Raw genomic sequence first — 13926 nt, 5'->3', positions numbered from 1 at the left:
TATTAATAAGCTAGGAAGACAGGGAGAGTTTCAATGGGAGTGGGCAGAAAGATGGTTCAGGGGCTAAAGGTACTTGTTGATCATAAAGGTCTTATGATCTGTGTCTCTTGTTCTATGTGGTAGAGGGAGAGAATTGACTCCTGCAGCTGTGCTCTGTCTGTCTGTCTGTCTGTCTGTCTGTCTGTCTGTCTGTCTGTCTCTCTCTCTCTCTCTCTCTCTCTCTCTCTCTCTCTCACACACACACACACACAATGAATAAATGTAACTTAAAGGGTGAGTCTTGCAAGGATAACCCAAGGGGGCGCTGAGTAGCACTACTCACCAGGGTAAAACTGCCCATGACCGTAAAGAGGATACTTGCAATTTTAGAATTTTAGGTCTTCTTGCCATACATTTTCTAAACCCACTACCATCTTGTTACTTCTCTAGGATCAAGTAATTGAAACAGTATGTAGTCCTAGCTATATATTCATAATATAATTTATAATTATATCATATAATTTGACATATTATATAATTTGAAATTTGACATGATACGATTATAGTTTTATTTAAGAGATTATAGTCTACCTGATCTCAATTTTTTTGGTTGATACAAGTTCAAAATCATTTGGTTTAGATATTTGATAGCACTGTCTATTTATTATGTATCTATGTGCTGCATATAGTTTTAAAAAATGTCTGCTTCGTCCAGCTAGGCTCTGGAATCAGCAGCTACCCACCAGCTAGTCAGCCCCCAAGACTAGCTAACGCTTTTCCCATAAATGCCAGGAGAGGCGATTGCTCTACATTGGGCATCCTCCCCACGGCTGGACTGCCAATGACGGCTCCAAGGTTATGCCCTCTTTCTTGCCCACCTGAATAGTTGTGAGTGGAAAACACCAGACAATCTTAATATTTTAAAATCAGCCAAATGACACAACTGCTGGGCTCAGAATCTATTGTCCTAAACTCATCAGCTATTCTATATTAGAATTTATCCAGTATGGGAGGCCACCACCGGGTCTAATAGCCTCCCAAGCCTGCATGGTGTCTGTCTTCTCTGCACCATAGCCTGTCTGAAAAACCCTTACTCAATCTCTTCTCCTCCTCTTCCTCCTGGGACCCAGAAAACCTGCATCTACATCTTCAGCCAATGGTGAGCTTCTGTCATCTTTATTTGTCCAAACAATTAGGGAATCTCCCCCTACATCTATGTGTCTATGTATCTATCTCCTATCTTCTTTCTTTCCCTCCCTCCTCCCCCTCTCTCTTTGGTGAGGGCACTTGTGTGCACGCACATGCGCTCCTGTGTGTGTGTGGGGGGGGGGGGGTGCATGTGGGGGTGTAGGAAGGCCAGAGATGGACATCAAGCGATCCTGCTCTATCGTTCTCCATCATAAAAGACCTTGAAGCAGCATGCCTTATTGAACCTGGAGCTAGGCTAGTGGCTAGCGAACCCCATTGATCTTCCTGTCTGTAACCCTACAGGGATGGATGGGATTGCAGGTGCACAGAGCCACACCTGGCCTTTCACAAAGGTGCTGGGTTCTCTGTTCTTCATGCATATGATATGCAGCAGGTGCCTTTCTCTGCTGAGCTATCATTGACCATCATTATGCAGCTCCACTTCATTTCTTTATCCATCCATGAGGAATGGCAAGACATCCTGCCAAATGAGAATTTAAATGGTGGTCAAGGTAGCTTGGCATGGTGACACACGTGTGTAATCCCTTGGGACACTGAGGCAGGAGAATTATGAGTTTAAGGCTAACCTGAACATACAGCAAATTTAAGCCAGCCTGACTCCCATAATGAGTCTCAACCTTATCTCAAAAGGGAGCAAGGAAAGATGTAACAGTGGTAGACCATGGAAGAGGGGTGCTCAAGAAGACACGGATAAACATGTAGGTCAGAAGTATCCAGAAAGATGGTGGCAACTGGACTGAGCCAACCAGAGTAGACTCTCTTCATCAAAAATGGTGTTGGAATATTCAGGGGAATGAAGAAAGAAAGAAGTATATTGTCATGCTATAATCAGACATAGGGATGGACTAGGCTAGATTTTTGAGGACACAGAAAAGATAAGAGCAGAACACTTTCCCTGAATGATAATCATTTCCTACAGCAATTTAAAAAAAGTTTGTGACACATATGGAGGAGAAAAGACAAGGCAAAGACTGAGCAGGCAGTGGCCTGGTTTCCAGAGCGAGGGCCCAGGCCACACCAGTGACTCAGGAGACAGGAATGTGGCCCAGGCTGCCTGCAGCTGTGATAAGGACAGGATGGGACTCTGTGGAGGACATCCTGCAACGGCCTTGGGACTTTCCATGTGGGAGCAACCCCCAACCCCCAAGAACTCTGGCCTGCATGAAAGGCAGAGTGCTTGAGGATCCGCAAGAAGAGACTGGAAAAGTGCTCTCTCCATCCCTTCGCCCACTGGCGAAATCTAGTTGGCCCCGTGGACGGCAGTGTTACAGGACTTGCAGACTTCTGCGCATGCGCTGTGTTGAATCCTTTCCAACGCTGCACTGGGTCATTCCCAGGCCTGCAGCCCTCAATCCCTGGTTCAAATTGCAGGATGTTTCTGCTGCTGCTCTGGTGTGTGTCATATACATGTCAGGCTGTGTCTTAATGTATTTAGGATGCTCTGCTTGAGTCGGGGTGACTCAGCGATAGAACAGTTGTCTAGTATGTTATAAAAACAAAACCAAAAACTGAAGTAGGATGCTCTGCTAAAGAGGCCTCATTCTGAACATAACGTGTACTTCCTAAGCAAATGCCCACAATGATGAATGACCCACCTGAACTGCTGCCACTGCCACCATCCCCAGAACTCGGAGGCTTTTTTCCTTGACACCCAGTCAGTACCCTTCCTGGGCATCTATCTACTCACTAAATGCCGGGTGAGTCGGGGTGGGGGGGATGGGGGGGACAGGTACATCCTCCCTCCTGTGAACCAGTCACCTTCATTCAGTGGTGAATGTCGATGGAGCTTCCTGAGAGACAGATGAGGCAGGTAGATCCTGTTTAGTTAAGTTTCTCTCCTTTTCTCCATTGCTGAATCCAGAAAGCAACATAATGCCACCCTCAGTACAAAGTCACCTTGAAAGCCTGTGCCCTTGATCAGACATGAGGATGGTATGTCCGCACCTCTTGTGGTCCTCCTCCCAAACCCAGTAACTCCAGAACAATCACGAGAACATCAGACAAATCCTTCTAAAGGGGCATTCCATAAAATGCTTAATGAGTACTCCTTAAAACTGGCAAGGTCATCAGAAATAGAGAGGACTAGAAAAAAAAAAAAAAAAGATGTGCTAGCCAAGAAGACTCCCAGGAGCCTGGCAACTGAATGTGGTATGAGATCGTACCAGGATCAAGGGATGGAAATAGCAAATTAGGTATAGACCAAGGAAATCTGAACCAACTATGAACCTTAGTTAATAATGTATAGATATCAGTTTATTATTTCTAACAAATACTCTATACTAAGGGTCAGATGGCAGCAATAGGGGAACTTAGGTATTGGGGTTATGGGAAATATGTAGAGGACTTTTTTATCTAGTCTGAAAACCTGAACTGTTTTATAACTTACATAAAAAATAAAGACCGCCTAAAGCCATCCTCACCTCCACCGGCTGTGGAGTTGCAACATCTCCATCAGGGAAGATGAAGTGCTGGGAAGGGAAGCCTTATTCTTTGTATTGTTTGCTTTTCTTCTTATGATGACAAACAACCCCATAAAAGTGACTGAAGGGAAGATTTCTTTTGGTTCACAGTTCGAGGGTACAGTCCATCATGGCAGGACAGGTTGGTGGCATGGCACGGTGTTAGGATCGTTAGGCAGCTGGCCACCTTGCATCCAGAGGCAGGAAGCAGAGAGAGAAGAATTCAAGTGTTTGGCTCACTTTTCTCCTTTTTATTCAGTCCAGGAGTCCAATTCATCAAAATGTGCTGTTCATTTTTAGGATGTCTGTTAGACCTCTCCAGAACTACTCTCAAAGACACGAGCAGATGTCACCTACGTGATCCTGAACCCTGTAAAGTTTAGCCATCAGCGAATCTTAACATGGCAGTCCAGATCTCAGGAATGGGAAGGAGTCCCTGCTTACTGAGCAAGCACTCCTCTACTCTCTGTTCCTTATCAGTCTCTCAGATATCTATTAGACCACCCACAGGACTATTAACATGCACTTGAAAATCCTGGCTTAACTTGTTTTTGACTCAAAAGACAATACGTTACTAGATAGGACTTGTCAACGTGGCTTCTGCCTTAAGAAATGGTATATTGCAGAACGCCATTAAGAGATGTTTTGGGGAGGATTCTGAATACCCGCTCATCCCAGTCCATTCTATGCAGGAGAGACTGAAAGGAAGTAGTTGTTTGCAGTGGTGACAAACTTAAGCCCCTATCTGCAGAATCTGGTCCATCCTTTCCCTTCAGTGACGTGTGAGTTTCACTCTGAATTGTGAAAATCACTCTGATTTTCATTCAGTGTGCTACTGGTGCTCCACTGGGAGAGAGAGGGTTAGAGAAGGAGAGGAGGTTAACCAAGGGGGATATTTAAAGAAGTTTTCCTGCTCTCCAGGAGAAATGCCTCAAGTATAACATTAGAGTCCTTTCAAAGACTTTTGTTTATTTAATTTTTATTATTTATGTTTTGAAACAGGTCTCATGATTCCAGGCTAGCCATGAATTTGCTCTGTTGCAGACTTTGAACTTCCGATCTTCCTGTTTCCATCTCTTGTGTGCTGGAATCACAGGCCTGTGCCACCCTACACAGCTTGTGAAATGCTGGTCTGGCAGGGAACTTTGAATTTCTGCTAGGCAAGTGCTCTATCACAGATCACATGTAAGCTCTTTGTTCTGCTTGCTTTTGTGTCCTAGAAGAGTAAGCACATGGGATCTCCAGGAACCGGGCTGATGACTGTTAGGAGCCAGCATGCAGGTGCTAGAAATTGTCCCCAGGTCCTCTGAATGAGGAGCCGGTGTTATTACCCACTGAGCCATCTCTCCAGCTCTGAACCTTTTGTTTATTATTTTGAGACATACTCTTATGTAGCCTAGGCTGTCCATGAACCTGCTATGTAGCCAAGGGATGACCTTGAACTCCTGATTCCCAACCCCCATCTCTGTCTCAAATTACAGGTGTGTACACCAAAGTTCAGCACCACAGTCTTGAGTTGCCTATTTGTGGCACATCACACACAATATAACTGAAGTCACGGAAGAAAGAAGCAAGCAGGCAAGCACACCTTTGAAAGATGGAGACACACCATGAAGCTCGGCATGCTTGGTTCAGCTCCAAACGCCCAGTGCTGCAGCAGCTGCAGTGTCGTTTTACCTTGCATCTCTCCAGCTCTCTTGTCTCCTAAGCTTCACACGGTGTCCTGGGCTCCTGCTCTGCCCTTTGCTGGCCTCTTGCTGCCTTCATTTGCTTTGCTATCTAGCTTGTGACCTGCTCCTCTGTATGAGCCAGTACACAAAAGCAGACCAGCCAGGCGTCTTTGCCTATGTCTGCATAGCTGTGCTTAGTTAAGGGGCCATGGAAAAATCAGAGCAACTAACTTCGACTTGTGAGGGCTGAGGAGGTGGCTCAGGAAAGTGTGTGCCAGGCAATCCCTAGCCTTGAGTTAGACACCCAGAAGCCTGGTGAAATAAAAACAACTCAGAAACCGCAGCACTCAATTTGGGGACCTGTTAACTCATTAGTTACCAAATAGACGGAAATAAGGGAACTGTCTGCAGGGACACAGTTCATCAGCTTTGGGGAATTTGGTGTTCTTTCTCTCTCTCTCTCTCTCTCTCTCTCTCTCTCTCTCTCTCTCTCTCTCTCTCTCTCTCTCTCTCTGTGTGTGTGTGTGTGTGTGTGTGTGTGTGTGTGTGGTGTCATTTCTCAGATTCTGTCCATCTTGTGTTTGACACAAGGTCTCTCACTAGCCTGGAACTCACCAGGTAAGGTAGGCTGGCCAGAGCACCCTGAATGGGAAAGGCGGGATCTATCCCTGCCTTTTCCAGGGTTGGGGTTACACACCTCTACCACCACTCCTAGTTGGTTTTCAGTCTGTTTATTTTGTCTTGTTTTTTGTTTCACCTGGGTTCTGGGTGTCTAACTCTAGGCTCATGATTTCATGGCACCCACTTTCCTGAGCCATCTCCTCAGCAATGTCACACCCCACCAGCAATGTGCAAAGGTTCCAGTTCCTTCCTATACTCAACAGCTCTCGCTCATGTTTCTGCTTCATGGTGTGAGGTGTTACCTCACTGCTCTTTGTGTTGTACTAATGGTGCTGAGCCTCTTTTCATGTGATTATTGGGAGAAGTGTATGTGCATCTTATGGCTATTTGCTATTAAGTTGGTGTCAATTTTTGCTGTGGAGTTAGATAGATCTTTCAATATTCTGGATCCTAGACTCTTATCAGATAGATGGCCTAAGAATGCTTTGTTCTCTTCTGTAAGCTACCTTTATCCCTCTTCTGATCATGGAATTTGATTCACAGGAACTGAAAGTGTATGGGGGTAGATGGTTGATGTGTACATGTATGTGTGTGTATGTGTGTGTGTATGTGTATGCCTCTGTGTGTCTGTGTGTGTCTGTGTGTGTATGTGTGCATGTGTGTGTATGTGTATGTCTCTATGTGTATGTGTGTGTATGTGTATGTCTGTGTGTATGTGTGTATGTCTATGTGTATATGTGTGTGTATGTGTATCCATGTGTGTGTATGTATATATGTGTGTATGTGTGTGTGTGTATGTATGTGTCTGTATGTGTATGTCTGTATGTGTATGTGTGTGTATATGTGTGTGTGTATATGTGTATTTTGTCTGTATGTGTGTGATAGGCATATGTGGGAGGGCATTGTGAATATTAACCAACTGTTGAGTAGTCACTCTACCTTTGTAGTCAAATGAAATTTGTAGTAATTTTATTTTTCAGTTATTTATTATTGGTACCTAGAAATACAGTTAATGTTTATAAAATGCTCTTGTATCCAGACATGCTGGAAGATCACTCAAAGCTTCATTTGAGCTCTTTCCATTTTTAGCTTTTAGTTTACCTTCTTTGTTTTTCTTTGCTGTTTTGGGTTTTGCTATTGTTGTTGTTGTTCCTGTGAACTCTGGTTTCCAGGAATTGTGGACAGTCCTATTCAGAGCAGACACTCTTGCTGCACTGTCCATCTTCAGAAGAAATCTCTGTATTGTATGGTATCAGCTGGCAGGGTTGGAAGGCGTTTTTAAAACTCCTTGTGTCAGGCTGAGGACATGCACTCTTCCTACTGTGCTGAGAATCTGTATCACAGTGAAGCGTTATATTCTGTTGAATGTTGTCCTCATGTCACTGAGATGGTTGTACGGTTATTTTCTCATTAATTCTGATACCATGATGGATTATTCTAACTGATTGGAGTTGAAATAATAAAACAACCTTGCATTCCTGGGAGCAGATCCACTGCTCCATGCTGTATTGTCTCTTAAAAAATATGCTCCAAAAATGTGATATTATTTTGTTAAGAATTTTTGTGTCTGTATCCATGAGGAATCTTGGTTTGTGGTTTTCTTTTCTTGTAATGTCTTTGTCTGGTTTTGAATTAAGGTTTGTGTTGGTCAGATTTCTGTTACTATAACAAACACCTGGGATTGTAAATTTACAAAACGAAAAAGGTTATTTTGGCTTGTAGCTTTGGAGGTGCCAATCTGTGATGGATTGGCCCTATTGCTTTGGACCCTGGGTGGGGCAGCACATGACAAAAGAAACACATTGGGCCAAAATTTCTTACCATGTGACTAAGCAGTGAAGGGGAGGAAGAGCTAATGTTTGGGGTTTCATGCAGTGTTCGCCATGTTAACCCCATTCATTGTAAGGCTGTGAGAGGGAAGGATGCATGCAGACCAGTATGAGGACTTAAGGCACCAGAAGCTGACCCCTCCTTTTTCTTTTCTGTCCAATTCTCAGGATTGAAGTCAGACACATGAGCTCAGAGTGTTTTGTGTCACATGATGTCACATCTTCAGCAGGACTTTTGCTAAGGCAAGGTGCTCTGCTCCCTTCATTGTCCTAGCCTCCCCCTAGAGCAGTCAGTGGCTGTCACTCAACATGTTCCATAAGCAAACTGTGATCAGACCAGAGTCTAAGATATCACTGGTCCTGCCTTTTCCAATGATAGCAATGGAAACCACGTCCTGGGAACCTGCTACAGGCTTATGTCCACCCAAAACTCTTATGTTGAAGCCTAAGATCATAATACATTTGGAAAGAATACATATAAGAAGTCTTCATAATGCCATAAGGGTGGAGTCCTGATTCAATAGCGTTAGTGCAGTTACTTTTCCTTTGATATAATAAAACTCCTGAAGCTGGGTGCTTTATAGTGAAAGCAGCTTATTTAGGCCACAGTTTATGAGGCTGGAAATCCAAAATTGGATAAAACCATTGACTCAGTCTCTGATGAGGAACCTAGCTATGACACATCATGTTGGAGAGAGAGAGAGAGAGAGATTACTTGGGAGACAGGAGCTTACATCTTGATCCACAAGTACAAGGCAGAAAGAAAGAGATACTGGGAATAGCTCTGCTTTTTGAAACTTCAAAGTCCATCTCCATAGACACACCTCCTCCAACAATGCCACACAGTTCCACCAACCTCTGACCAAGTATTCAAATATATGAGCCTATAGGGGCCAACCACCTTTCACAAGGCCATTGCCTTACAGGTTTAACCACTTCAACACAGCCACTTGGAGGCTGAAGACTGCACCCTGGCCTAAGCCACCTCTCCAGTTGCCCTGAGTTGTGAGCCTTTGGGTCGAGGAGTTACAAGATTCTGCTGAACATGGTAGCTTACTGTCCTTATTTTCCCTGTCTTGCATATATCCTCTGTGGAGACTGAGGCTTCCAGGCAAAGGACAGATTAAAACTAAGTAGTTTTGTGGATCTGGCCTAGTGTTGGAAGAAGAGTATGAAGAAAGGGAAGGGCAGTCAGGAGAAAAACAGATCGGGAATAGATGTGGGAAACAAAGCCATGGAGGTCTGATCATAGAGGACTTCAGGTTACAAAACCCTGGGATGAGAGGGGACACAGACACTTACACACAGCAGTTTCTGAGCCATTTCCAGGAATTCTAACAGTCAGAGCCATCACACCATCACACAGATGGATGCTCATGGACTTTACGGCAGGGCCAGGTGGCAGAGGGAAAGAGTATGCATATCAATAGCCTTTCCCATTGCTGAGGCTAAAACACGTGACAAAGCTGAATTAAGAAAAAAAGGAAGGAAGGAAGAAAAAGAAAAGAAGGAAGGAAGGGAGGGAGGGAGGGAGGGAGGGAGGGAGGGAGGAAGGAAGGAAGGAAGGAAGGAAGGAAGGAAGGAAGGAAGGAAGGAAGGAAGGAAGGAAGGAAGGAAGACTTTGTTTTGGCTAACAGTTTGAGGGGATACAACCCATCCATCCCATCCAGGAAAGCATGGTGGGATGAGGGAGAGCCAGCTGGTCACATTGCACCCACAGCCTGGAAGCAGAAAGAAATGACCTGTGGTACCCGGCTCACTTTTTCCTTTTTATTCAGTCCAGGACTGATGAGATGCTGATACCACATCCAGTTAAACATTTCTGCAAACGCCCTGCTAGATGTACCTCAGAGCGGTTGCCATGGCAGTTCTAAATTGAGTCCTGCCGCAGTGTGTGTGTGTGTGTGTGTGTGTGTGTGTGTGTGTGTGTGCTTGGCTCATCTGGGCTTGTTGGTGAAGTTTTCTCAATTCCACATGTGTCTGAAACAGCAGCGCAGTAGTTGGACTGACACCATCTGGCATCAGTGGGAATGGTATAAATGTTTCCATTTTAAGTCAGGCCAAAGCATTATTTTTCAACATAATCAAATTGTTTCTTCCAGAAGGCACCTAGTAAGTACAGATGCCAGACGAATGCCCAAGATGAAGGAGAGCAATATAAGAAGAAAGTAAGAGATGAATTTAGGTAATAGCACTAGCCGTCTCTGGCCAGGTTCTGGCCAGCTGAGTACATAGGGCTCTGATTTTGGTCCATAAGCTTCTGCAGAACCCAGGCACGTTTCCGATGTCACCCCCACAGTGGAGCTGGCCTGTGGCCGTGACAGGGAATTTTATTTATTTGGTTTTCACTTTCCAACATGAAATACAGACCTGTCTTGGTTCCCCCACATCCGGGGCTGTGTGGATGTTTCTAACTGGAGTCTTTCTGTTCATTTGTAAAATGAAGGCTTCCCCTGGGACTGGTGGGCGCCTGGAAGCTTCGCTGGCGAGCTACGCTCAGAACGCAGCTCTGCTTGGACAGCGTAGACGTCAGGAAAGCTGTGCTCAGCGTCCCTGTGGTAGTGAGGCTTATCTTATTCTGGTGTTACTTCACCTTTGGAAGTAGTATGATTTTCTCATACCTGAGGGGCAGCTCTGTCTGCAGGTCACATGTTCAGGTCTGGCCTCTCATCATAATCAAAGTTGTGGGTGTTGAGGATTTTGTGTGTGTTGTGGAGAACTGGCCTCAGATCTGTTGCCTACATCAGTGAACCTTAAAGGTATTCAGGGCAAAAGATGGCAGGGAGGGGTAGGGGGGTTATAGTTAAAAATAAAATGATTAGAGGTCGGTCCTTTAAGTTAATTTGCAAATAGCATACAACCTAGCCATCGTATCCATAGGATTTATACTAGAGAAATGAAAGTTTGTCTTTATATAAAACCTACAGGTGAATTTTCATAGCATCTTTGTGTGTAATGGCCACAAACTTGAAACAGGGCAATGCCTTTTAACTGGAAGGTGGTTGAACACATGCATGCCAAGGGATAGCACTCAAGTAGAAAGAGAACTGACTATGCGCGGTCACCTAGTGAGTCACCTGAGACTTATTCTTAGTGGGGGAAAAAAAAACCCAAGTCCTCAAAGGTTACATACCATATCGTCACACGCACATAACATTCTATGTGAGAAGGTTATAGGAACGGAGAACAGATGAGAAGCTCCTGCGGGCTATGGAGGCAGGGGAAGGGACATGCTTGGCTGTAAAGTGGGGGGATTGGAAGGGCTGTTGTGTGGAGAATGCTTTGCACTTGACTGTGTAAATGTTCGTATCCTGGTTATAGCTGCTATGTGCAAGATGCTGCTGTAAGGATGTCACCCAGCGCTAGGGTGACCCAGCATGTCCTTGCTGCTATATTTCATGCTGCTCTAGGATTCCGGGAAGCCCTAGGGTACCCTGGCTTCCATCAGCTTCAAGCATTTCTGCTCCGTTTTCACGTAGCGTCTGCTCTCTGTGTCTTTGTCTTTGAATCATCCTGCCTCTCTCTTTCTACCGTGCCAGTCAGTGGATTAAGACCCACCCTAATGAGTTCACATCAAGTAATTACTTCTGTAAAAATCCCTTTTCCAGATGGAAGCATAATCTAGAGATTAGGACTTCAGTTGCTTTTGGGTGACACAGTTCAGCCCACAAGCAGGCCATGCTTGGGAAGAAACAGTAATGGGAGAGTCGTCCTTGCTCTGTGGAACTAAGCTGCAAACACTGGAGCAGCGGTGCAGCCTCTCTGAGCTCACGCTATGTCCACACCCTGGGTCAGCTGACTCTGAATCACTCCCACTCCCACTTTGGAAATGTATTTATTGCAACTGTTTTTGTAGCTTTTTTCACAGAAAACTGATTTTATTTTGTACTTTTTCTTTTTGGTTTTTCGAGACAGGGTTTCCCTGTGTAGCTAGCCCTGGCTGTTCTGGAACGCACTCTGTAGACCAGGCTGGCCTTGAACTCAGAAATCTGCCTGCCTCTGCCTCCCAAGGGCTGGATTAAAGGCGTGCGCCACCACACCCGGCTTTTGTTTGTTTGTCTGTTTGTTTGTTTTGTACTTTTTCAACTTACAATGTTATGACCTTGAGAATGCCACTCACTACCAGACATATTTACTACTGTGAAAATGAGCATAAATATTCAGTTATTTATTTTAAAACTTAAAATATGATTTTGTCATTTCCCCTTCCCTTTCCTTCCTCCAACGCATTCCATGTCTCACTGTCTTTCAAAATCATGTTCTCCTTTTCTTTGTTATTGTTAGCATACTTACACATACACACACACACACACACACTCAGTCCGTTTAGTATTACCTGATGAGTGTATTTTCAGGGTTGACCATTTGGTTGGATAACCAGTTAGGGGTCCATCCCCAAGAAGGAGTATTTCTCCTGCTCCCAGCATTCCGTAGTTGCCTGTAGTTCTTTGGCTATGAGTAGGGGCTAGTGAGATTTCCTCTTTCTGTGATATTTCTTTGGGTCTTGTTTAGACTGCCATAGTGTTGCAGTATCATACGTGAGCTTCCACGTCATTTCTAGGAGGCAATCTCATAGCAAATTGTCTGGTCATCTGATGCTTACAATCTTTCCTCCTCCTCTTCTGCCATGTTACGTGAGTGTTAGGAACAGGAGTTGCACTGTGGTGTATCAGTTGTGGCTGGGCACCCCGTAACCACTGTTCTCTGTATTTTGACTGGTTGCGGTTTTTGGTAATGGTCTCCTTCTGTTGCAAAGAGAAGGTTTTTTGATGATGGGTGAGAGCTACACAATCTGTGAATATAAGGGTAGGGAGATATTTAGAACAAAGTTAGGGATTGTGCTAGTTTAGCGAAGTGGCAGTTGAGTCTCCTCTGAGACCCATGGCTTCACTAGCCCCAGGTAGTTAGCTAGCTTTCCAGTACCAGCATGGTTTGGCTCCTGTTGACTGAGTCTTAAGTCTAACTAGAGAGCTGTTGGTTACCCTTAAGACCTGAGTTCCAGTGTGGCTCATGTCATGCCATATCATTCCATTGTAGTTCTTAGGCATTCCAGCTGGGTAGTGAAGTGAAAATTTTGGAGTTTGTTTTGGAAAGTCAGTTGTATGATGTGATTTTTTTTTGAAACTGTCTTATGAGAAAATATTTTTTCAGAAACAGACACATGAGAGGATGTTTTGCTGAGAACAGACATGTGTTGTTTTGGGACAGCCTGGAAAAAATGACATGTGATGTTTTGGTAGATCAGACACTTGAGAGAACATGTAATGTTTTAAAAGGGTATAAATATAACCCAACAGACAGTGGACGATATTGTGTGGTATTGGTATGCCTTACCATTTTTTTTGATGGTCATCCTTGGTCTTTCTTTGCTGATGACACTGTGTGGTATTTGTACGTCTTACTATTCTTTGCTGACCATCATTTGTCATGGCTTCATGGAGAAAGATGCACCAAAGAACAAAAACAACAACAACAACAACAACAAATCTTCTGGTGGTGTTTTGGCTTTGTGGTGTTTCAGAGCTTCTTGCTGCTTCTTCAGACTGATTGGCAGAGCCTCAAAGTTTCTTCTGGATCGACCTGCCATTGCTGATTCATAAATGGTGTTTACAAGTGGATCAGCCTGCTGCCGCAGATTTGTGTAAACTGATGATATCCTGACAACACAACTTAGATTTGCTCCAAAACAAACAAACAAACAAACAAACAAACAAACCCCCTATTTCTAAGCAGGTCAACATCCTCCATTGCTCTATTAACCTTTCTTTTCTACTACCTCTGGTGGGTGGTGGGCTAGGTTAAAGCATTTTAAAAATCCTTATTTAAAATAGGTTTTACAAAATCTAAGCCTGCAGGGTAGGACCTCTGGTTGCTGCCTTTCCCTGAAAGCTTGCAGAGTACCTGCCAGTATTAGAACAGCTAGTCTTTAGGAAGAAAGTTTCAGGTCAGATCCAGCTCAGATCCTCTAGGTCTTAAATCTGATATAAATGTTGTTTTCGCAATTGGAATCTACCTTCAAACTCTTAGAGGCAACCAAATGATAGCCTATATTATTTTAGGAGTCTCTTAGACAACGCTGAGCAACAGCTCAGAAGGTTGGAGCTTTGATTGGTATTGAGAGTTTTGCTAGATGGTCTACAACTTGGGGTAAGTGGTAGT

This window comes from Mus caroli, unplaced genomic scaffold (genome assembly GCF_978045245.1).
Source record: "Mus caroli unplaced genomic scaffold, Mus_caroli_1 scaffold_19, whole genome shotgun sequence".
In the NCBI taxonomy this organism is placed as follows: Eukaryota; Metazoa; Chordata; class Mammalia; order Rodentia; family Muridae; genus Mus; species Mus caroli.
Note: the sequence above shows the minus strand (reverse complement) of the source record.